At 40.7% G+C, this 25,447-nt stretch overlaps 1 protein-coding gene and 2 long non-coding RNA genes across 4 annotated transcripts in view; 2 read left to right on the forward strand and 1 right to left on the reverse strand.

The window, feature by feature from the left end:
• The window catches only part of LOC307155625, an 821,100-nt gene that overhangs the window by 206,425 nt on the left and 589,228 nt on the right, over window positions 1-25,447 (forward strand). The gene's annotated exons all lie outside the window — the stretch shown is intronic.
• casq1b (calsequestrin 1b) overlaps window positions 1-25,447 on the forward strand; it is a 68,618-nt gene that overhangs the window by 581 nt on the left and 42,590 nt on the right. The gene's annotated exons all lie outside the window — the stretch shown is intronic.
• LOC307155618 lies at window positions 15,341-18,408 on the reverse strand. The gene is made up of 3 exons (XR_013820537.1): window positions 17,896-18,408; window positions 17,382-17,471; window positions 15,341-16,468 (listed from the first exon to the last, which is right to left on the reverse strand). It is a non-coding gene; the product is annotated as an uncharacterized lncRNA (long non-coding RNA).

Consider the following 25,447-nt stretch of genomic DNA (forward strand, 5'->3'; position numbering starts at 1 on the left):
TAAATAAAAAAGTGTTTGTGCTGCCTGAAAATTTTGTTGTATTAAAATTAAGTTGTATTACAGCTATTTTAGTTATCTTAAGTTAAATCCAGGAAAGTTATTTTAACTCTAAATTTTAAGGTGTGATAACGTCTATGAAATGTTTCTGAATTAATCTCTTTTTATTTAACAAAGTTCATCTTAAAATCAAGGGCAATCTATACAAGTGATCAGCTACAGACGGCAAAATTATATTTTTGGTTCAGAAGTACGGCACTCACTATGTATATATATATATATATATATATATATATATATATATATATATATATTGCTCATTTGTGCATATGATTATATGAATGCATATTGTGATCACCTATTTATCTGTACATTTATCTATATTTTCATTAAAAAAATGTTGAATTAATTGAATTAACGGTATAAAAGCACCAAAAGATTAGTATGAACATTCTATCAGTGTCAAATAAGATTTTTACATTTTAACAAGTAATGTAAAAAGTTTTTAAACAAAAATAAAAAAACATGCTCTTTAGTTCACATGTACACTCACATGTACACTCTTATGTACACATAAGAACGTTTTCATGTCAGTTTCTGCCTTTATAAATCCCATTATATTCCTCCTTTTTGATGTAGGATCATATCCATGGCATTTAATTGTATGTGTTTTATGAATGAGGCTCTAGACTCTGTCCTGTCCTGGAATGATGAAAGCTCTGCATTTATACCTGATATCTCTCTGATGTGGTCTATGATTTATTATTAATATACTTACAAACGTGTTTCCTGCTGTGATTTTTTGATAGACGTGATAATGCTAACTGAAGATCAGCTAGCTCTTCTCAGCTGTTGTCGGTGTTGACGTTTTTAGATCACTGCTGTAAGTGTCCTCTTACAGTTCAGCTGAGCTACTGTTAGTCCCTCAGTGAGTAACTGTAGTGCACCCACCAAAAAGAAAAATCTATCAAGGGTTGAGTGCTTTTATGACTCTCTCTGTCATTTATTTTTTATTTTGGTTTTCAGTGCTTGTAACTCCAAGGTTTCCCATCCCTCTTGCAAAATAACATTCAAATGCTTTCCTGTGAAGGATTTGACATTTCCTTTTGAAATGATGATAGAGGTCAAACTTTCAACTACCAGAAACTAAGGCTGTCAATTCAGTAAAATATGTTGATATATCTACATTACCTCTCTAATATAGGGTGAATTCTGCTCAAATTGAGACTTTTCGCCATTGAGATGACTGGGAAAAAAATGTCCCAGTTATCCTTAATTAACCTTAAAGGGATACTTCAGGATTTAGCATTAAGCTTTGTATTAGTAGAAAACCTGTAGTATTTTCAAATTACTGTGCTTTCCACCCTCATATCCCCCTGAGACGAGAGATTTATGTATTTTTTGTCTGGAAAAAATCCTCCGATGACGCAAAAATCGTCATTTTGCGTCATCAGAGGATTTTTTGCCCAGAGGCTAAAGACTACAGCCAGTAGTAGGGGCTGTCCCGCATGTTTTCAACCCGCCCATAGGAGGTGGGATCTCACTCACAGAATGTACACACAGTGTCAGCCATCTTTTTTTGGAAGCTAAGCTAGCAGGCTCTTGTTCTGTGGAGAAAGCTGAGTAGTAGGAGAAAACTGAGTAGTAGGGGTTACCATCCTCTTTTTCCCGGACATGTCCGTCCGGCCAAAATGTCCGGGATTCGGCTTTTGCTTTCTGCAGTCGCCATTCATTGTTTACATGCACACCTTTTGTTTCAATCTAACTGAATTCATTCCGATTGGTGAATCTGAATGTAGTGTTTACATGAACGCTAAACAAGTGATCCGTTGATGTGCGTTTTAACATTGCTAAGAAAATTCCCGCTCCTCCATGAGAGATACGAGACCGGCGCGTCTCAGTAATGACGCCACCGGCCTCGCGTCGTTCTCCCGCGGCCGTCAGCCTCATCCTGCTCGCCACAGTAAACACAATGAATGGCGACTGTAGAACGCAAAAGCCGAATCCTGGACATTTTGGGCGATCTCGAAATCCCAGGCAGACTCTTCACGGAGTCTCACTAGTAGCCTAGCCTTGTTGTTTAACTGCGCTCTCTTACCGGTAGGTGTGGCTTGAGAGTGGCCTCCTAGGGCAGCGAAGCAAGTGCATTCTGGGAGTTGTTGTCTTTCATCCACATGAGCCAAAAATACATTTTCTGGCTTTTCTCAGTCTAGAAAGCTCCAAATTCAAAAATAATTTGACATTTCTTCTACATAAATGACCCATTTTAAATACACATTCATCTTTCCAGAGGTGAAGTATCCCTTTAATACATGAAAATTGTCTCAGGTTACGACTGTAACCCTTGTTCCCTGAGAAGGGAATGAGACACTGAGTCAATGACGACACTTTGGGGAATGCCCCCAGCGTAGGGTGTCTGAAGCACAAATGAAACTATTCCAATCCTGATTGGCGTTGCGTCATGACGTAACGTGACGGCATACACGGAAGCTACAAAGGGACGCTGGCACACAACAGAGTTAGCTTTTGCGATGAAGCAAGTCGCTTCCAGGTAGGGGAAGGCGTGGCGAAGGGACACAGTGTCTCGTTCCCTTCTCAGGGTACAATGGTTACAGTCGTAACTTGAGACGTTCCCTTTTGAGGGAACTCGCACAGCGTCGATGACGACACTTTGGGGAACAAGTACCCACTATGCCACTTCGAGCCCTGCCTGTCCCAGTGTTAAGCTGAGCACAGGCACACTTAGGATGAGAGCACTAGAGTGCCTGGCGTAGAAGGAATGTGCAGGCTATAGAATCTGATAAAAGTATGAGGGGATCTGGGCCTCTGAAAAGAGGGCTCTAGAGCAGTGGTTTCCAAACCTGTCCTGAAGGCACCCCAACACTGCACATTTTCTTTGTCTCCCTAATCAAACACACCTGATTCAACTCATCAGCTCATTAACCCATGTGATAATGAGCTGATGAGTTGAATCAGGTGTGTTTGATTAGGGAGACAAAGAAAACGTGCAGTGTTGGGGTGCCTTCAGGACACGTTTGGGAACCACTGCTCTAGAGGACGCCATGCCTCTGGTTGAATGAGCCCTCACAGCCAAAGGTGAAGGCAAGCTGCGCACCTGATAGGCCATAAAGATAGCCTGAACGATCCAGTTAATGATGGTCTGTTTGGATGCGGGAAGCCCCTTCTTGGGTGACCCGAAGCACACCAGCAACTGATCTGACTTCTGCCAAGAAGAAGACCTCTGGACAAAAATCTTGAGAGCTGTGACAGGGCAGAGCAAATTAAGTCTTTCTTCATCCGCCGTCACGTGAGGTGGGGGATGAAAAGCCTGCAGAACCGGACCCTCAGGGGCCAGACCCACAGTTTCCATAACTCTGGCCGAGGGTGAAATATCGAACCATCTGCTCGCAACAGCAGGCCCCTCCTGATGGGGATCTCCCATGGAAGGCTCTCTAGGAGCGATATTATGTCTGAGAACCATACTCGGGCCAGCTACAATGGGGCTACTAGCAGTAGACAGACCCCGTTGCGACAGACCCTCTCTATTTCTCCCAGGAGCAGAGTGATCAGGGGAAACGCGTACGGACACAGCCTCAGTCACAATTAACAAAAAACAATAATCGAAAATTTGTAACAAGCAATTTAAATGCTTAATTGGCTTTTATTGGCATCAAAATGTTACAAAATTTGAATGGGCTGTACTTCCATCAATTGCATTGTCATGGATCTGGTAGCCATTGAGATTGAGAATATTTTTTGAGAATTTACCCTCAGATTTTGGACTTGTTTCTTACTTTAAATCTTTTGATAACCCTTGTGATGTTAATATAAAAGGCACAGCCTTCATAAATATGGAAACAGTACTTATTTTACAGCCCCCTTATTCCCATTGAGCCCTAATTCTCTTGCCGCTTGCAGTGCTTCATTGTGTTATTCCTGATTTGCCTCTTCATCAGGATGTGACATCTGAAAACACTGCATGTTTAATATCTTAAGTTATCACATGCAGATCTGTCATGGTTACCTTCTGAGACACTACCTGCTAATACTCCATCACTGAAAAGGCAATAGTGTCATGATTTGGATGTTTCTTATGAACTGGCAGTAAAACTATAGCAGTGGAAGTGAGGCAAGTGCTTTCCAAATCTGACTGTGCAGGCGAATATAAACAACTCAGATTGGATGGGAAAGTGCCTGTATTTTCTGTCCTGTTCTAAATCAGGAAACACTAGGTTTCTTATAGGGAGTCTCAAAGTGATTCATGGTCTATTTTGACCCTGAGTAACTGCCCCATGGTTATGTACAGTAACTTTTAAGTCCCTGCCTCACAGATGCCATGCTAATGAAAGGCCTATCCGGTGCTGTGGCTCCAGAAACATATGACTCAAGCTGCTGCATAACAAACCTGATGCTTTGAACTACATGCATATGATCATACATTTCATGCAACTGTCATGCATGTTGGTCACGAGCCATAAGAAGTGTTATGGTGATAACTAGGGCTTCACATAAACACCTGCCAAATGTGGGTGGATTTTAGCAGTGGCGTGTAACATAGTCAATTTGTACATTTTTCAATTTTAGTCTTTTAAAAAAGGCATCTGAAATAACAAAATAAGTGCAATGTTGTGTTGTCAAAAATAGTGGGTTTTTTTTTATGCATATCTATACAGAAATATCTGAAACCCTTCCAATACTCATTTTCCGCAAAATAGATACACATCACCAGCTGCGCTTTCTCGCGGTCTCATCTCTCTGACAGCGAGTTGACACATTAACTCGCCACCCCCTTTCCCGACTCATTTCATTTGCTCTGGATGAATATTGTTGGTGTTATAGGGCTTGAATATCTGTATGGGACTGTGCGTATTGTGCATAATTTTACCTGCGGATTTTTTGCTCACACCCAAAGTGCACGCACATAAATCCACATCATACTAAAGTTCTTCTGTTCTTTTTGAGTTCTTTTTCGCTGCTTATTGGGCTTAAAGGAATAGTTTACTTAAAAATGAAAATTCTGTCATCATTTACTCACCCTCAAGTTGTTTCAAACCTGAATAAATTTATTTCTTCTGCTGAACATAAAGTAATATATTTTGAAGAATGTTGGTATCCAAACAGTTGATATACCCTAATGACTTCCATAGTATTTTTTTTTTACATAGAAAATCTCATTAATCTCTTTCTGGGCTATTGTGTAACATTTGTAGTAAATCTGGGACTACACAGGGAAAAAATGCCCTTCCCATAAATACATGTTCTTTTCAAACAAACCGAAACCAAACCATCAGACGGACAAAGGACATACGCAACTTGTTTTATTAATATATAATACGCATTCTTTATTTAGCCTACAAAAAAACTGTATATTAATATGTATGATAGGCCTATTTTTTTTTGAGCACCGTTGCAGAATCGTTTACATCAACATGCATCGTGATGCATCGGAAAAATGATTATATTCAGAGTTCTAGTCATCACCATCATCCTCCAGAAAGTAATCCTCTATAAGAGGCAATTCCACCGAAATGTAAAGGCCTAGCATACAAGCTCTTTAAACATTCAGCTATATTCTGTTCCTCACGCTTCCTCTGCCGCCATGTCAGATAGGGAATTCATCAACCCAGCGCCTCAGAATCCAAAAAATGTCTCGGTTACGTATGTAACCCTCGTTCCCTGAGTAGGGAACGGAGACGTAACGTCAGTGACGATGAATGGGGTTTCGCTTAGAAAGCCTATCACCTTCGAGTATATAAAATGAGCCGATGGCAATGAAATGCCATGGGTCTGCGGAATTTGCATAGCGTAACTCCGCCCCACCTCGTGGGTATATAAGGAAGTACGCCGACAACATGCAGATATGTCTTCGCTGAGGAGCCGAGACTGAACTCAGGCATTCCAGCGGTACAGCGGAAGTGGCAGGGAGACGTAACGTCTCCGTTCGCTACTCAGGGAACGAGGGTTACATACGTAACCAAGACGTTCCCTTTCGTGGTCACTACGAGTTACGTCAGTGACGACGAATGTGGTTCCCAGTCTAATCACGCCACCTCGGCTGTCTTCCAGTTCCCTGCGTAAATCTGAGCTCCCTGTCGTGAGACTGGCACGGACGAAGGACTCCTACTTAACACAGGAATACCAAGGTACACTGGGAAGCATATCTCAGTGGAAATATGCAATCATGCCGAACCCGAAGGGGGGGGACTTGGAATACACATATGACCACGAGGGGCTGCATATGGAGTATCACTGGGGTGTCCAGCCGCAGGTGGAATATTTCAACCCCAGGGGTGGTAAGGTGGCTTGCCGAGGGAAAGACACATGCTCAGAGAGGCTTACAGTGGAAATACACATGTGGGGGTCGCCCAGAGGGGGAACCATGCACATGGAGGCACCTAGCCAAGTGCGAAAGCCAAGCACAAACTCTGGCGTTGACATCAACTGTGCTGGAGGAAACTCAGGGCTTATTAGGCTCACCTGAGGAATATATTGCACGTATCCCGTCCGTGGAGAGGAATGGCGAGCAAGCGAAGACACCTGAGCAGAATCTAGTACCGGCTGGTTGAAGTGAGTACATGAGAATAAACTGGCTCCACTCGGAGATTGTAGAATCTCGCGAATGTGTTAGGTGTTGCCCAGCCTGCAGCTCTGCAGATGTCTGTTAGCGAGGTGCCATGCGCTAGAGCCCAAGAGGAAGCCACACTCCGGTTGGAGTGGGCCATCACACCAAGGGGGCATGGTCGACCTTGCTGCTGGTATGCCAAAGCAATGGCGTCCACTATCCAGTGAGACAACCTTTGCTTGGAGAGAGCCTTTCCCTTCAGCTTCCCACCATAACAGACAAAGAGCTGGTCTGAGGTCCTGAAACACTGCGTTCTATCTACGTAAGCATGGAGTACTGGACAGAGCAGTGCCAAGGCTGGGTCTGCCTCCTCCGAGGGCAGCGCTTGCAGGTTCACCACCTGGTCTCGAAAGGGTGTGGTGGGAACCTTGGGCATGTATACAGGCCAGGGTCTCAGGATCACGTGAGAGTTAGCCTGCCCGAATTCCAGGCACGCTTCGTCAACCAAAAATGCCTGCAGGTCCCCTACCCTCTTGATGGAGGCCAATGCAACCAGGAGCGCTGTCTTAATTGACAGGAACTTAAGCTCCACTGATTGCAGAGGGTGCTCAAAGGGAGCACTCTGCAGGGCAGATAGTACCACTGAGAGGTCCCAAGAGGGAACGAGAGGAGGGCGAGGAGGATTCAGTCTCCTCGCTCCTCTCAGGAACCTGATGATCAGGTCGTGCTTTCCCAGAGACTTACCTTCAACTGCATCGTGATGTGTGGTGATAGCGGCAACATACACTTTCGGGGTGGAGGGAGACAGCCTTCGCTCCAACCCTTGCTGCAGGAAGGAAAGCACGACACTGCACGGGAAGACAGGAGAGTCTTCCAGGACCTCGTGACCTCCTCATGCACGTCCGGGAAGAAAGGTATTGGGGTAGGACGCTGACGGGGGTCAGCGGCCCTGCCCAGAAAACAATCGTCCAGCCGCGAGCGCACAGGACCGGGTGGCGGGGACCACTCGAGCCCAATGGCCACGGCTGCCCAGGTAAGCATGGCCGTCAGCTCGGGATCAGACTCGGGCAATGCTGGCACACCCGAAGATGGCAGCACAGCCGAATATTCATCTCCCGAGGACTCCTGCCCACCTTGTGATGCAGCGATTGACATCGTATCATCCTCTGGAGCGCCGAAAGAGACCCGCGGCATGCCGAGAGACGATGTCGCGGGCTCAATCGGGACGCTTTCGGATTGCGCTGCATGAGAGGGGGGTGTGGAGCGTGGAATAGTCGGCACTTTGTTCCACACCGTCACCCTGGCCACCAGCCGAAGTACCAGCTCTCGTGGAGCTCATAGATCGGGGTGTGGATGAGGGGACTCTCCCTCTAACGAGATCATTGAGTCTCGACCGTAACAGCGCGATGGTCATGTTCCCGCAATGGGAACATGACTCATACACAAACGCTGCCTTAGCGTGGTCAATGTCCAGACACGCAAGACAGCGATTGTGCCCATCAGAGTCAGATATAATGCGACCGCAACCAGAAGTGCATGGGCGAGGCATCTTTAAAAAGACGTGCTGCGTGCAAGCTCTTTTGTGAAAGGAGAAATCTTGTGAAAGAGTGTTGAAGCGACCAGGGAGATGAACACACAAACACTGGCAGATCAGCAGGGAGTGTGCACTCGCTGGAACTCGCTGTCACACCAACACCTGGAGAGAAGCTCGTCTCGAAGAGAGTAGAGATGAATCTCAGATTTGGCTTGTGGAGTGAAGTGAATAACTTGGCTCAGAAACGGAAACATATCTGCATGTTGCTGGCGTACTTCCTGATATACCCACGAGGTGGGGCGGAATTACGATATGCAAATTCCGCAGACCCATGGCATTTCATTGCCATTGGCTCGTTTTATATACTCGAAGGTGATAGGCTTTCTAAGCGAAACCCCATTTGTCGTCACTGACGTAACTCGACGTAATTTTTTTTTGACACGTAGCAGGCAGAAAATGTCCTTAAAATAAGATCGTTATCTTGGGAGAATGTGGAGTTACAAAACAAATAAGCTGTTCCTGAAATTTCGATGATGACACAAAGAAATCCATGCAGAAATCGGAACCCGGCTTAAGTCGCTATTTTCTTGCCTTTCCCTAGAATGACCTGATTGTCGCTCGTGCGGATTGATATTAAGGTCTGTTTGCAATTTCTTATTGTAATCAACAGGTGTTTTTCTGCCAAAAGTAAACCTAGAGACAACTGACATCAGTGTTTAAGAAGTGTTTCTTTTTTGCTATTTTTTTGTGCAAAATAATAAAAGACTGTCAATAAAATCATTAATTTCAGTATTTATCATGTTATAAATTAAAATTTGAGTACTGTATCTCAGACCCCATGGTGTAATCTATAATTTATAGCAATAAACACAAATATACACTTCTACCAAAAAAGACTCGGGAGGCAAAATGACGTAGCAAAGCATAAATTTATTAACAGCCCAGCAAGCAAATATTGAGTTATAAAGTTCTTTGGCGTAGGCCCCGTCCGTAGTTCGCAATCCGAGGGTAATGGAATCTGCATATCCTGCCTGAAGACGAAGGCAGGGGTGAAAACAAGTAGTTTTGCTTAGTATGGGTGAAGTTTTCCAACGTGATGACGTAATGTGTGGCGCATCTCAGAGGTAGTACAAGACGGGCATTTGTGGTCAAAAAGTATATCATTTTTTTTTTTAATTACCGATTATTTCGCTAGATATAAGACCCTTATTTCTTGGCTGGGATCGTGTCGAGTCTTTGAATCTGCATTGAGACTGACATTTGAACCTCCAAACCGTTGGTTGCCATTGAAGTCCATTATATGGAGAAAAATCCTGGAATGTTTTCCTCAAAAACCTTAATTTCTTTTCGACCGAAGAAAGAAAGACATGGACATCTTGGATGACATGGGGGTAAGTTAATTATCAGGACATTTTTATTTGAAAGTGAAAGTGAACTACTCCTTTAAGTGAACATAAACAGTTGGGGGAAAGTCAGATGCGTCAGTATATGGGATCCGTGTATCAGATCTTAAAGTGACACAGCCTAATAAACCTGCTGCATTTGGTGTCCTTCATGATAATCAAACAGCCAAAGACAAAGAGAAATTCACTGCTCTTGACTGAGTGTTGTGTTCTCTCAATTGGGGTTTAATAGTGCATTGAGTTAGTGTTCAGTGATGCGAAAAGTTTGATTGTGCTGGAAGCATTATGTTATGCCTGACGAATGAATGCGTTTGTTTACTTGGGTCTGAAAGACAGTGAGATGAAGTAAAAAGATATGATAAGTTGATGCTACTCTCTATGTCGGTGTGATCCTTACCAAACATAACACTGAGTAACTTTAATAATCATTTATATTTAATCCAGTTTAGATTATGCAGTTACATTTTTTACATTTACTTTATTAAATGTCTGTAGTAGGCTATTTCTGTAGTATGCTATGATTACGTGAAAAATGGTTTATTTCATTTTTGATCAATATATTTTTTTATCCTTTTGCTTGAACATTTTATTTACTTTAGTTAATATTATACTATGATGTAGTATATATTAACAAAGTGTAGTAAATACTATATTCTATAATATAATAAAGAATACTACAATACACTACAATGCAATATAGTAAATACTAAAGTATACTGCAGTATTTAGTACAGTTTATCATTTCACTATAGTTAATAAGCATGCTGTAGTATAAATTAAAAAAGTGTAGTAAATACTATAATATGATAAAGTATACTACAATTTACTACAGTTTACTATAGTGTAACAAGGTTAAAAAATAAGGTCAGCGAGTTTTCAGAGTCTTTTATTGTCTCTCTCAAACAGAAAATAAACCAAAATAGCGTTCTTGCGCATTCACAATAAAAAAGGTTTCTTAAAACGACATAAACTGTGTCCTTTCAACAAATTTAGACAGTAAACTTGGATATCAATTGTTTTCATTCAAGCAAAAAATGAAGTATTTTGCTTTTCATGACAGCTATTTTAATTTTACTGAGTAAATATTAAGTGTTAAAATAATTTTTGCAAATAAAAATCTGAATAATAATTCAAATAAAACATTGCTGCGGTGATGACATTTTGTTAATGACACAATGTTAATGGCACATGTTAATGTAACCTTAACAATAGGCTACTGTAGAGAAAAATAGTAACAGACAAAAACAGAAGGTATTGTGTAAAATATAGTAGAGGTATTGCAGTAAAGACTGGGTCAAACTCATTTTCATGTTTCAAAAAGGAACACATTTATGAATTTCTATTGTTTTTGTATTTAGTATTTTGTTTTGTCCTCCGATTTCTTTTGTTTATCCTCCACTCATATCTTTTCAGATTTTTCAGAAGGGATACACTTTTTTTTTTTTTTTTACAATAGACTTAATATTTGCAATATACACTTGATCAGCCACAGCATTAAAACCACCTGTTTAATATCATGCATGTCCCCCTCATGTTGCTAAAACAGCTCTGAAATGTCAAGGCAAGGACTCCACAAGACCTCTGAATGTGTCCTGTGGTATCAGGTGAGGTGCGGCCTCCATGGATCAGATTTTTTTCATCAAGCACATATGCTCATTCGGATTGAGATATGGGAAATTTGGAGGCTGAGGCAATGCCTTGAAGTCTTAGTCATGCTCCGCTAACCATTCCAGAACAATTGCATTGTGGCAGGGTGCATTAGCCTGCTTTAACAGGCCACTGCCATCAGGGAACACCATTGCCATGGTCTGCAACAATCTTCTGGTAGGCGGTACGTGTCAAAGTAACATCCACATGAATGCCAGGACCAAAGGTTTCCCAGCAGAACATTGCCCTGAGCATTACACTGCATCCACTGGCCTGCCTTCTTCCCACAGTGCATCATGCTGCCATCTCTTGGTCGAGTGGTTGAGTTCTGACACTTACGTTGAAGGCACTTTCGGCAGCGGACAGGGGTCATCATGGGCACTCTGTACGGTCTGTGTCTATGCAGCAAACTGCTGTGCACTGTGTGGTCTGATATTTTTTCTAATTCTATATCATGGGCAGCATTACGTTTTTCTGCAGATTTTTTAAAGGTACAGTAGCTCTTCTGTGTGATTGGACCAGACAGGCTAGCCTTCTCTCCCTATGTGCATCAGTGAGCCTTAGGCATCTATGACCCTGATGCCGGTTCAGTTCCAACACAAGAAATTCAAGAACTGACTGTTCACTTGCTGCCTAATATATTCCATGTAACCCCCTAGAGCAGGGTTCACCAATCTCGGTCCTGGAGGGCCGCTGTCCTGCAGAGTTTAGCTCCAACCTCAATTAAACACACCTGAACCAGCTAATCAAGGTCTCACTAGGCATACTAGAAACTTTCAAACAGGTGTGTTGGAGCTGGTTGGAGCTAAACTCTGCAGGACAGTGGCCCTCCAGGACCGAGATTGGTGAACCCTGCCCTAGAGTTTAACCATAGACTGTAAAAAAATATGGACGTAGTGTCCGTGACGTCACCCGTAGGTTTCTGAAGAGCATTTTTGAAGCCTAAAGTGGGCGGAGCCGGCCGTCGCCATCTTGGCTTTGCGTCACTCCCGGATAACAGAAAATAGGCAAACAGGCGGGGCGTGAGTGGAGCTGAGGAGCTTGGCTATGGCTATCTGAAATCACCTAGCTCGACGTGATCGAGTTAGCTGATGATGTAAAGCCAATTAAACGTTCCTATTTTTGCCCTTCGAAATATTATAATAGTTAAAAGACATGGCTACAAGTGAGACTGTGTATTACTTCGAGAGTGTTTGTGTATGAAGGTGATTTATGTGCATACATGTCAGTCACTCTTTCATGGTCCGTCAGCGCGGCATCGCTCAAGTTCGTAGAGAGCTTATTCAGTCCATTTTAAATTCTGATGTTGGCCGTCTCTCAAATGGGTTATGGTTTAACCGTTAAACCATAGATATATTGCCTTTGAAGTGCAAGTAAATGTGCTAGAAAATCCGCGCTCATTCATGTGCATTTATTGCATGGACGGAAAAGCGCCGACGCCTGCATGATTTCATCTGACGGTAATTTACATAAGCATATTATAATCCATCTGTTCCGTGAGAGCAGAACGAACGAGCCTTTATTGACGTTTTAAATTTGAAAACCCCAAAAAGCAACGAAATTGCCAGACATCCATTAGTGCATGTTCACAAAGGAAAACAACTGAAATACAGCTCTGGTTTTTCTCTCGAACGATAACGACGGAATCCAAAGACGTGGGCTTTGTAACGTTACCCAAGTATTAAATTGTATGAAATAATAATCCCGAAAAAAAGCACAAACACTGCAGAGATGGCAAGTTCAGCAGCTAACATTGCTGAGGTGAAGTGACGGCTAGTAACAGCAGACAAACAGCTAGCACTGACAGCGGCAATCCATCTGTCACTCAAGTAGCTTGGCCACACCCTTAAATTTAAATATTAATCAACTAAACGGACGAGTTATAAAATAATTCACCCCCCTCACAGTTGTTATGAAGGGCAAAATGAGCTGTATAGACCAAATCCACATACAGACACCAAACACGTTTTTTTCTGCTGTAAAATTTGGCATTTTAACATGGAGGAGATACAGATTTGACTCACTTCTGACAACAGCCTCAAGCGGCCAGTCAACGAATTGCAGTTTAACTCACTTCCGTGTTGGTTTCAAGAGAGAGTCGGGGAGGTTGCCGCTTGAGTTTAACACTGTTTTAATTTCTGTTTAGTTGTATGCAGTACCGTAGTTTCCCTGTAGGGGCCGCTATACAAACGAGTTGACTGAGAAGAAAATATAGAGAGAAGAAGACTGTTGAATAGCTGATGAGCACGAGGTGATCAAGCGCTGTTTTTGAATTACTAAAAAGAGTGCGTTTTTCTGAATAAAAAGAGTTTAAACTTTCCATAAGTCTTATGAAGTATGTTCGTGAGTCCAAAAGGAATTCCATTTGATTCTATTGGGAAACTTCTGCGAATTCTGGTGAGTTTCTGTGTTTAAAGAAATGTTTAGTTGATGTGCTTTAACTGATGAACGATCAGAATTGTATATGTTATACTGAATAGAAAAAAAAACAGTCAGAGTTAAAATGTGATGTTTATTGAAAGTCAAAATGTTTTTTTTGTATTTGAATTAACGGAGATCGGGGAAACTGATAGATTTGATCCTTGATACATTTATTTTATGATGTTCCCTGTATACATATGGAGGACAAATAATGTATTTATACATGAAAGTGTATTTTGAAGTGCAGATGATAAATCTGTGCGTTGAACAGACTTATTTGTGCTTAATTAGTATGCTCACGTGCAGGGTTCTAAATTAACACCTGCCAACCCGCCAAATGCGGGTTAAAATTCATTTTGGCGGGTGTTAATAAAAACTTACTAGCCTTGGCCGGTGATGAATGAGGCATTATGCAGGGATGTAGTGGAGGCTAAACGCACGTAAACGCTGTTTACGCACCTCCCAAAATACGGAAATAGCGTTTACCCACCTCCTAAGTGTGTTTATCCACCTCTAAATTGCGTTTATCCACCTCTAAATTTAACGCTTTTCCAGTGCGTGATCGCCGATCGGTAGCCTACATGATTCGAGCATTTGGGCCGTTAACGACAGAGCAGAACGCGCAGCGCAAACACGGAGCGGAAAATTGAGCAGAGAGCGCAGCACGCCGACACACACACACACACACACACACACACGGAGTGGAAAAGACACGCTCGTGAAGTTACTAGCTGCGAGAGAATGAAACCTGATAACCGAACACGAATGTAATGTAGCCTATGAATGTAATGCCAAATGTCTGACGGGTCGTGAATGGCTAGTGTTTGATCACAATAATGTCGTCATTTATTGTCAGGATTGCCACATGTAGCCTACTCAAAAAAAAAAAAAAAAAAAAAAAAAAAAATCGTCATAGGATATAATTATTTTATTTTATTTTAAAAATTTGGCTAGTGGATATTCTGATTAGGGCTGTACCAGAATATTCGAGTATTCGAATATTCGTTCGGTGGGTTGGTATTCGATTTTCAAATTTGACATTCGAATATTCGTTTTAATTTTTTTTTTTTTTTTTTCACACCTGGCATCCCCCTAGAAACGGTTCCCATTCGCGCTTGAATGGGGCTGTCATGCGTTTTCTCAGATCGGATAGTTCTCTCTGATTTATCAATATGAACAATGAACACATAAATGTGTTTTTGCAAAACGGATATGAATCCGAACTTCAAATCCCGCGCTATAGGCAGATGTAATGGAGTGCACGTCACTAGCAACAGATAAGCTGCATTTTACTGATCGTCAGCTAAAATTTCTAAATCAAAGACCGCAATAAGAGAGCGGCAACAGCCCTGGTAAGATCATTTCGGTTCTTTACTTTTAATGAAGTTGATTGTGTGTTAAAGCATCTGCGACCCACTTTCACTTTGATTTGCGATAGTTTGCCCAGCTAACACAAATACGTGACTGTTACGTAACTGCAACGTAATCTGGTGACCAAACTTTCGTCGTGGCGACGTAATTAGTTACGTCGTGGCAACCGGAAAAGTGAAATTCCCAGATACGTTGCTACAACGTAACTTTGTAACGTTGTCAGCAGGTAACGGCGACGTCGTGGCAACGTTGTGGATCGACAGTCGTGTATTGGTAACCAGTTGGTCATTTTAGTTTTTAATAATATGGGCGGACATGCAGTGGTCTAATTTAACTTGTCCTCATTGGCCCAAAACTATTTTAGAGACTTTTTCAACGACATATGAACGATATACAGACTCAGAATTTGGTTAATTTAGTTCATTTACTATAGAACAAAGCACAAACAGCAAAAACAGTTTGCAAACAGGTTATACATTTAAATGAACAAGATTTTCCTCAAAAGCTTGAACATCAAACTACTCCTACACATCTTCATTTTGGTGGCCCTAATAACAAAGCAAGAATAAGAAAAGAAAAATGCAAGAAAAAAGAACAGTTGAGTGTTTTCCCATTTAACATTTAAATATACAAAGCAATTAGCACTTAAAGATAGAATCTGTATAAGCAGACAGTTTTGTTTAAAAATCGCTTGTATATTTTTCTAAACATTGTCACAAAGTTATGTTGTGGCAAGTGCATTATTTCCTTTTAAAATAATTTGATAACTTAATGACATGTATCACTATATTCTATAAAACCTTAGTTTGAAATCATTTTTTTTGTACATTTAATAATACATATTTTGTTTTTCTTCTTCTGAAGTCATAATTACAATGTCCCTTTCTTTTTTTTAACTAGGAAACTAGGCCTATTTATGATTATTCCTGAAGGCAGCATTAAACTCCTAAAATGTCAGGTGGTGGTGCAACTGTCCGAACAAATAAACAGATTAAGAAAACAATTTAAAATGGTGTCTTAATAATAACAAAATAAAAACTATGCCATCATTTTAGGTTTGAAGCCTTTCATATAATTGTTTTTTTATACATATCAGTAGTTTTAAAGCTGTTGAGATAATTGAGAAACTTTTGTCCAGCAATTTGTATATTCTCAAATGTTATTATGAATTTACAAGGTAATAACAGTAAACATGATAATGCATCGTCCAGAGGAGCCTAACTGATCTCTTTGGCAGAGTGAAAAAGTTTGTAGAGCTCTCTCAAATACTGATAAAAACTGCTAATTTCAAGTATGGGTAGGTTGGTGGTACACTTTCCATGTCAGGTGGTACAACTACAATACATAATATTTTTGCTGTACCACCTGACATAAAAACTTAAATTAGTTTAAACACTTTAAAATATCATTTAACATCTGAAAATTGTTTAAACACATTGTCTTCAAGAGTGTTGATGTCATTAGAAATCTTCCCAAGTGAGGCTGGATCCGAACTGGAGCTGCTGTAATCTCTAGTAAAATATGCTGAGCATCCTGAGATAGAAACAAGGAGACAACAGGAGAAAGATTAGCATTGCTGCTGTTCATATTATTTCAGGCAAAAGATGGTCATGTGCACTTTTTACTATTTCATCACGTATAGTGCAAGATTATGAGATGTGTTAATTGAATGCTTGGCTAAAGAGATGTGTCTTTAATCTAGGTTTAATTTAGGATAGTGTTTCTGGGCCCCAAACATTATCAGGAAGGTTATTCTAGAGTTATTCCCTTACATTATATTGAATTAATAGGAAATCATCTGATTTTAAAAAGAACACATGGCCTAACGAGTCAGCATTTTAATATTTGAATACTATACATTCTTACAATGCAAACGTCCTAAACATTTCTGAGTATTATCAATGTTGAAAACAGTTGTGCTGATTAATCTTTTTGTGTAAACCAATGTAAAAGTTTAATCCATTTTCTTTTTTCTCTCTCCAGGATTCATTGTTAAATAGACCCAACATATACACTACTGTTCAAAAGTTTGGGTTCAATAGAGTAAAAAAAAAAAAAAAATCATATTTTATTCAGCAAGGATGCATTAAATTGACCAGAAGAGAGAGTAAAGATTTCTGTTTCAAATAAATGATGCTTTTTTTTCTTTCATTCATCAAATAACCCTGAAAAACACAAAAATATGAAGCAGCACTGCTGTTTTCAACACTGATAATAATCTTAAATGTTTCATCTATGGTTTTAGTTTTACTTATTCACTTATTCATATTGCTCATACAGTGTCACTTAAGTTTGGATGTCAAAACTTTCTTAAAATAAATTAAATAAATAAAAGTAAATGTAAATATGAGAATTTAAAATAACAGATGCATGGTGATATACAGTAGGTGACAAAATAATGTGAGAAAATGGATATGAAGTTATTTAATGAGCTTCCTCACTTCACCTGTTTCCAACTTCTCTGGCAGCAGCTTTCTTCAGAAATATTGAAGTCGTGAAGCTTCCCCTCTGTTGTAGAAGGATTATTTTGTTGCTCCTGAAATCACAGAACTAGTTTTATCAATTTGTGTTTACCATTGAGCTAAGTTTCAGCCAATTTTCACACTCTATGTAAGTTGTAACGTTAAGTGACGTCATCGAGTACGTTTATGTTAAATACGTATATGTTAAATAAATTAGCTCACTTCCAAACTAACTTATTTTTTACAAAACTATCAAAACCTCTCATCTACCCATAAAATGTGATTAAAATCCTAAACTTTCATATCAAAAGCTCAAGCTATGAAGTTAGCATAACGTTATCTCTTCTGAAAACGGTTGAGATGCTAACGGACTTTTTCCGAAGACACTAAACCATTTCTATATAGCAAATATTCAACAGAAGCGTGTCACTTACAAGTACGAGAAGTGTCAAGAACAGTTGTGTGTATTATTTGTGTGATTTTAGAGACTAAACTCACCTGAAAGCAGTGAAAACAACAGCGAGAGACGGAGTTCTGCCGCTTTGTCAGTTGCAGTCAGTGGGGCGGTCGGTGACGCGCCGTTTCCATGGCAACTCATCTCCGCTCCAGTGTTTGAGGGCGACTCGAAGGTTCACGCGCACGCCCATTAAAACGTCAAAGCCACGCAACATTTACAAACATAAACATCTAGAATTATAACCTTACTTGAATAGAATGAACGTATTTCAAACGTACAGAATACTAAACAAACAATTGAAACAAATAAAATATTTCATAGAAATGCAGTCTGATAAGATGGTAATGAAATTACGGGCCCGTGACGTTGCAGTTCCGTTGCCAGTAAGTCATGAAATTACCAAGTTATTACGAATAGAGTACGTATCTGGAACGTAGTTGGTTATCTTATAACCTTAGGAGGACGTACTGACGACGTTGTGGGTTGGTAATATGATGGTAATGAAATTACGGTCCTGTTACGTTGCAGTTCCGTTGCCAGTAAGTCATGAAATTACCAAGATATTACAAATAGAGTACGTATCTGGAACGTAGTTGGTTATCTTATAACGTTAGGAGGACGTACTGACGACGTTGTGGTTTGGTAATATGATGGTAATGAAATTCCGAGCATACGACGTTGTAGTTCCGTTGTCAGTTGGTAAGTCATGAAATGACCAAAAAGTACGAATAAATTACGTAACTGCGACGTCGTGTGTTAGCTGGGTGCACGTTGGCTTGATGAATAGATGCTGATCTGCGGTGACGCGTGCTGTAATCGTCATATCTTGCTATAACATGATATAGCCTAAAACACGGTTATTTTTTTAGCATTTTTGGGCGAAATACAATACTCTTATTTTAGAGCGCAGAACAGCGGAGTTTGTATGGGCAGAAGTGCATGCCTGAGCTTGTAGGCTATAGGCTGCGTAGCTTTGACATTGTGGAAATAGAATAGAAACAATATATTAGCCTACCCTTTACTGTGTCAGTAATTACTGTGCTGCTGATTTCTGATTTGAGAGTTATTTGTTACTCAGAAAAATATTAGGCTGTGTTTTGTATCACTAGTGCAGTGTCCGTTCTCGGAGCCCTGCGCGTGAGGCGCTCGCGCTGTTCTGTATTAAAAGTTTATTAATTCTGAACATGTCACGTCTCGCGTGTCTATATTGCACCAAATGTGACACTGCACTCGTGAAGTCGATTGGATGAACGGTTCTAAATGCAAGATAAATAATCTAAATGCAAACAGACAGACGCATAGAGATTCCTGCCTTTATTAGAGGGAAAAATATGTTCAGCCCCCTCCCTCCGAAGCTTCGAATATTCGATGTTAATTCCTATCGAAGCTTCGAAGCTCAAAAAATGGTATTCGGACCAGCCCTAATTCTGATTGGCTGGTAACTTTAGAAAGTTACCAGCCACATTGGCTGGTGATCAAAAAAGTTAATTTAGAACCCTGCTCACGTGTACTGACGTTAATCTCACGTGTACTGATGTTAATTAGTTGAGCTAACACGTGTATAAACATGTGAGTGATGCTTTTGCGATTTCATAAGGAGTTTATTGAATGAAAAGAAAAACATTTGAATTTTGAGAGATGTTAACTGTGAACTGTAAATTGTGTTTTGTGTAGACTGTTTTTTTTTGTTGCCTGATTCCATCCTGTGAAAAGATCTGTGAAATGAGCTGTGAGCCAAGGCGAGCCAGTCCGTGATTTAGAGAAGGTCCTACTGCATTCTACTTGACGTCCAACCCGGACCAGTTTGCATCTGTTAGCATCGTGGGATTCTGTTCAATTACAGCTAAGCTGTTGCTTTATACACACACTACCCGGGTAGTAGAAAAAGGCCTTAAATACAATTAACTTTACACACACATCAATTTTCCAAGGAACGAGGTGAACTTTGGACATTTTATTTTTCTTATTTTCATTTTATTTGTTTTCTTGGACTTTTCGTACACAACCTGGACTAAATACTGCTTTTCCCTTTTCAGAGTGTTGTGACGAGACCTCAATATATTTTGCATTTTTTTTATTTCATTTGTTCTATGTACAATAAATGTGCTGGCTGTTGCTGATTTACACTATTTGGCCTAAACTTCATTTCTATCCTCCCAAGAGTCGAACCTAGTCCTAAATATTCAGTGATACAACCCTTATGGTGTTGGGTTGACTTTGACAGTGTTACACATACTTTATGGATTATATGCACTTCATCTGTCAGTGGTTTTAATGTTGTGGCTGATCAGTGTAATATACATAAACCATGAATTTTACCACAACACAAGGTCTTAACTGTGACAACTGTGGTAAAAAGACATGTTGTGTAAATTACATTTTTACTAATATTGCAGATAACTGGCAGCTAGAAAGGTCTGATACATTAGTTTTGACTTTTAGCAAATAATATACATATATTCAACAGTAATATAAATGGATTTTTAAAATGTAGTGCAAAATACACAATTACTAAGCTCTATGGTAAGGACACAAAATAACACTTCAGAAGAAAAGATGATCTTCATCTTATTTTTCTGTATCTTGTAAGTAAACTCATGTGGGTGGCCCAATCTGTCAGACATGTGCACATATGCTAATTACTGTTTCTATAGAAAAATATTTGTTTGGCTGATCGAAGGCCGATTGCATCACTGCGGCGCGACTAAGGCTGTCCCAAATCGAAGGCTCCTTCAAATGCGGCCTCCAAATGCGTCATTCGTTAAATTAAGGATACACGCCAGTGACGGCAGGATTTTTTTTGAGAAACTGCCAAATTACACTTTTAAAAGTACGTATTGGGTTTCAACTCACTCAAATATCTGATACAAATGTAAAAATGAAATAAACTTTAAATATGACATGAAAATTTCAAATTTGAAAATTTAAATTAAATATGTTCAAATGTTGACATATCTTACTAAGATGCAATTGTATAGTAAATACTTTTTATATATACAGAAATGGACCATCGTGGACATATTTAGACAGTTTGTGAACCCTGTTTTGTTTTCAGACAGTTTAATATAACTTTCAAAAAAGTCTAGTACAATCGTTACTGTCGCTCATCAACAGCAGCTGTCACAGTTGCTACAGTAGGTGACAAGAACAATCCTCCATAGGCTAGACCGTCCCATTTAACAATGCTCAGTCCGACCTTCAGGGCCTTCGAAGGCGTGGCTTTTGAAGTCTGAATCCTTTCTTTTTTGCTGCAAAATAAGTGTTTTATCATTGTATGTCACATATCAACCTAGTCACCATCCTCTGCACTTCATTTCCCATCACTCTCCTCGGTTCCCACCTGCAGATCGTTCCCAATCACTCACACCTGCACCTCATCATCACCCTCATCACTACCACTACTTAAGCACACACTTCACCACAACTCAGGGTCTGTTCTTGTTTTCACAAAGTGGACTATTCCCCCTGTCTCCAGCGATCTCCCTGTCTCCAGTGTCTTCCTTTGCTCTGTGTCTCCGTCAAGATCATCCTTTGGACCCCATTTACGTGCTCACTTCTTCACTACCCCATTGTTGTAAATAAACCTCACTGTTCACCTGTCATCTTCCTCTCCTGTGTCTGCTTTCTGTAACACAAGATTGGACCTATACCGTTAAAGATGGATCCTGCTGTGCTTTTCCTCTGCATCAACCAGGACCAGCTTTCTCTCGAGGCCCACACTAACGTGCAAAGGCAAAAGACCGTAACTTCGTTTTTGGTCGAAAATGAGTTATTTATATTTTTGGCACATTCAAGACCTCCTTTATCATGTGGACGTGTATCTTGAATCAATTCCGTTGTTTTTTCGAGAAAATAATGAGTTGTCTTAACAGTAACTTCCAAAAGCCCATGAGAAACCAAGGTTACCGTAACACAAGTTACCGCTCTTTGGCTTTGTTTTGGAACGCTCAAATTGAGTTACGGTACTCTGTCTTTGTTTAGCCGTGTGTCATGAAGTTACTGTGCCGGTGTTCTATCAAATAATGCTACCTACCAGATTGTATGGTTATCTGCCTGTGTTTTACTGTCCATTAAAATTAATAGCCGGTGTACTTTGTACAGCTGCCATCAGTCCCTCTATCTCCTGATGTCCTCAGAGCTTTGTCCTTGCACAAATGCAGTCAGAACATTCTGAAACCGCTCCATCGACAAACGTGCGATATCGATCACGAAGGCTTATGCCGGCGCCTTCAGCACCGCCCTAAACACGGTCGAGCCAAAGCTGGATTAATATATCTATGGAGGTATTTTGTCATGTCAAATGTATTAATAATGCCATCACAATGCAACCAAAGCACAGGATAGCAATAAGTAGATGGCTATAAATAATTGTAAATCATACAAAATAAATGCCATGATCACTAGATTTTATACAGGTGTTACTATAATGATTTTGTTAATGGTGATCAGCAACCAAATATTGATAATGTGGAAATTACTGCCTTTTGCCTTGGCATGACTTCTCACTTTTTGCTGACAATACAAAGGCAGAGTATAGTAACTTTAAAATAGTGGTCAAAAGTCAAGTTTGAGCTCAAGATTTTTTTATGCATGTAATTTTCATTACTAAAACATCTTTTTGCCAGATTTCCAGTGTCCTACCTATAATTAATTTGGCGGGAAAACTAAAAATCTTTAAAGTCATTATCTCAGTTCCACACTCTAGCGAGTTAAGGTCTTTTGCCTTTGTAGGGCAGCACACCATGGCGTTCCTCGATCTGGCGTGCCTTACCTCCTGCCCAGACCGATCATTGAGTGTATTTTACTATACAAGCCTCAATGCTGAGACAAAGGCACACCTGCCTGGTGTGGGGCCTCAAGAGAACTTCGAGACTTTTGTGAAGTGGGTGTTGGCCAGTGGTGAGTCCCCGTTCACCATCGGCCATCCCAGCGATGGTGAACTCACTGCCATTCTAGAGCCTCGTCCCAAGATGGCCGCCGCCGTCCCAGAGTCTCATCCCAAGATGGCCGCCACCATTCCAGAGCCTCGTCCCAATATATACCTGAACTGCTGGCTCTGCCCTGGTCTCCTGAGCTGCCGTCTCTACCCTGGCTGCCTGCTCCACCCTAGTCATCTGAAGGGCCTGCTCCACTCTGGTCTGCTGAAGGGCCTGCTCTGCCCTGGCCGCCTGAGTTGCCATCTCCGCCCTGGTCGCCTGAACCAGCACCACTCTGGAGGCTACCTGCTCCAAGTAGACCACATCCTCGTCAGCCTCCAAGGCATTATACATTATACGCAGCCTTATACAGCCTGATGACGTGCCTTCCGGTTCTATGTTCTGTCACATATGAACCTAGTCACCATCCTCTGCACTTCATTTCCCATCACTCTCCTCGGTTCCCACCTGCACATCGTTCCCAATCACTCACACCTGCACCTCATCATCACCCTCATCACTACCACTAAAGCACACACTTCACCACAACTCAGGGTCCGATCTCATTTTCACAAAGTGGACAATTGAGTCTCCATCAAGATCATCCTTTGGACTCCATTTATCTGCTCACTTCTTCACTACCCCACTGTTATAAATAAACCTCACTGTTCACCTGCCATCTTCCTCTCCTGTGTCTGCTTTCCGTAGCAGTGTGTTACACAGTGCAATATGTTTGATTATGCAAAAAATCCCTTTAATCCCAGTTTTTAACCAGTTTATTGAAATGGACAGTATATAGTGTAATGACACCTTTTCTTAACAAAGTGTATTTCATTGTGACAAATTAGCTGCAATCAGGACTATTAAATAATTCCCCTGTTAATTATGTCATATATTTTCTTTTAACCGAATGCTCTTACCCGCTAGTATTTTTCCTGTTCGCATCTCTATGTGAGTCTTCATATTCATCTAAACTATAGCTACAAACCAGATGAATTGGATACATCTGGACTCCATAGAGGCTTTATGAATGAGTAATCACTTATGAAGCACAGCTTCACATGCTTCATTAACTTTCTCTCTATGTTTCTCATCTTTGCTGCTGGAGTGAGATTTGCACAGTGAAATTAGAAGCCTGAGACTTCAGTGTTCATATCAAAGCTGAATCACACTCATAAAAGCACTTGCATTTCTCAAACCTAGGTCTCAATCAGCTCCCTAGCTCCCAAGTTCATGAATCAGTATATCCTGTTCGGGCACTGGTAAAAACCATAAAGGACAATCCTGGTCCTCATTGTACAACATCACTACTGGTGTTTATGAACAACAGCAGAACTGATGTCTTTCTGACATTACTTGTAATGTTACTTAAAGTACATTATGATAAATACTTGTTACATATACGTGCAACATTTGCGGCAGAGACGACAGCACAGAAGAAAGCCACGCATACCAGCCTCCTACGTTTCTGCTGTTGCCTCATAAGATGCAGTAGTCCAGTGCAGAAGCTTCACATTGTCATGTTGTAAATAAAACATCATCTGTATTGCAAACTCTTCCATGTTGAATTTTCTGTTGTTGTTGTTTTTGGCATATACCTACCAACGCAAAGCCATTCCCATAGAAACCAATGCAGATATTCCGGAAAACGAAAGAGCGGCATGGACACACAAATCGGATCTGAACAGTTGCGACACACAATGTGGACAGTCAATAATTTTAGATCAGATTCCAATCGGATACACACATACAGTATTAGAATTTGGACAGTGTGAATGAAGTCTCTGACTGATCTGGGGTGCGTTTCCTGTACAACGACGTTACTCGCTAGTTCACTACCATAGTACGATGCATCGTTGAAGAAATCAACTAGCCAGTCACGACTGTTTCCTGAAACCGTATTGTCGCAAATTGGTCGTTCAACCAAGTTTGTTAATGATGTCATGCAGGTGGTGGGGTAATAACTTCTTTTAATGAATCTGTTTGAGATCGAATTAATGCTAGATGTTTTGCTTTTACGAACATGGCATCTGAGGACTATTTCTCATTTTTCTCAGTTATTTTGCTTTATTTCCAGATTCAATCATAGGCTCGTTCTTTCGTAGTAGAGCTCGTTCACACATGCGCACTCTTCAAAAACGGTGCTTTAAATCTCTTGACAAACTAAAAGACGTAAAAGACATTTGTGACCCGTCACGGAAACCAGGGACACAAGTCGGCAGCACAACTTTGGAGCAAAATGAGAAAGAAGTGGGTTTTTTTTCAAAATTGGTGATTTTCGTTTTTTTGCAGAATCTGTTAGTTGAGATCACGAAGAAGCCTCTCCATGTTTGAGATGGCAGTATTGGTATATTTAAAAGCGTACATTTTGACGTTGAAATCGGCTTGTTTTTGTGAGATTCTAGCACGCAGTAGGGGCATGTCATTGTCGGTGTGTATTTCCATTAGGGATGGGTATAATTAATCGACGATTGATAATTGATCGTTAAGAATTTCGTCGATCACGTTTATTTGTTATCGATTAAACTAATGCAGGTTGCGTAGTGTGAGTCTTGAAGCAATGGAATTAATTTTAACGCGTAGGCTACCTGTGCATCCCGGCAACGTCAGTCCCCCCAGAGCGGGTGTTTTCGGCGGCTGGACTGTCTGTCACCAGGTTGCGGTCACGTCTGATCCC

This window comes from Squalius cephalus (assembly GCF_949319135.1).
Source record: "Squalius cephalus genome assembly, chromosome: 3".
NCBI lineage: Eukaryota > Metazoa > Chordata > Actinopteri > Cypriniformes > Leuciscidae > Squalius > Squalius cephalus.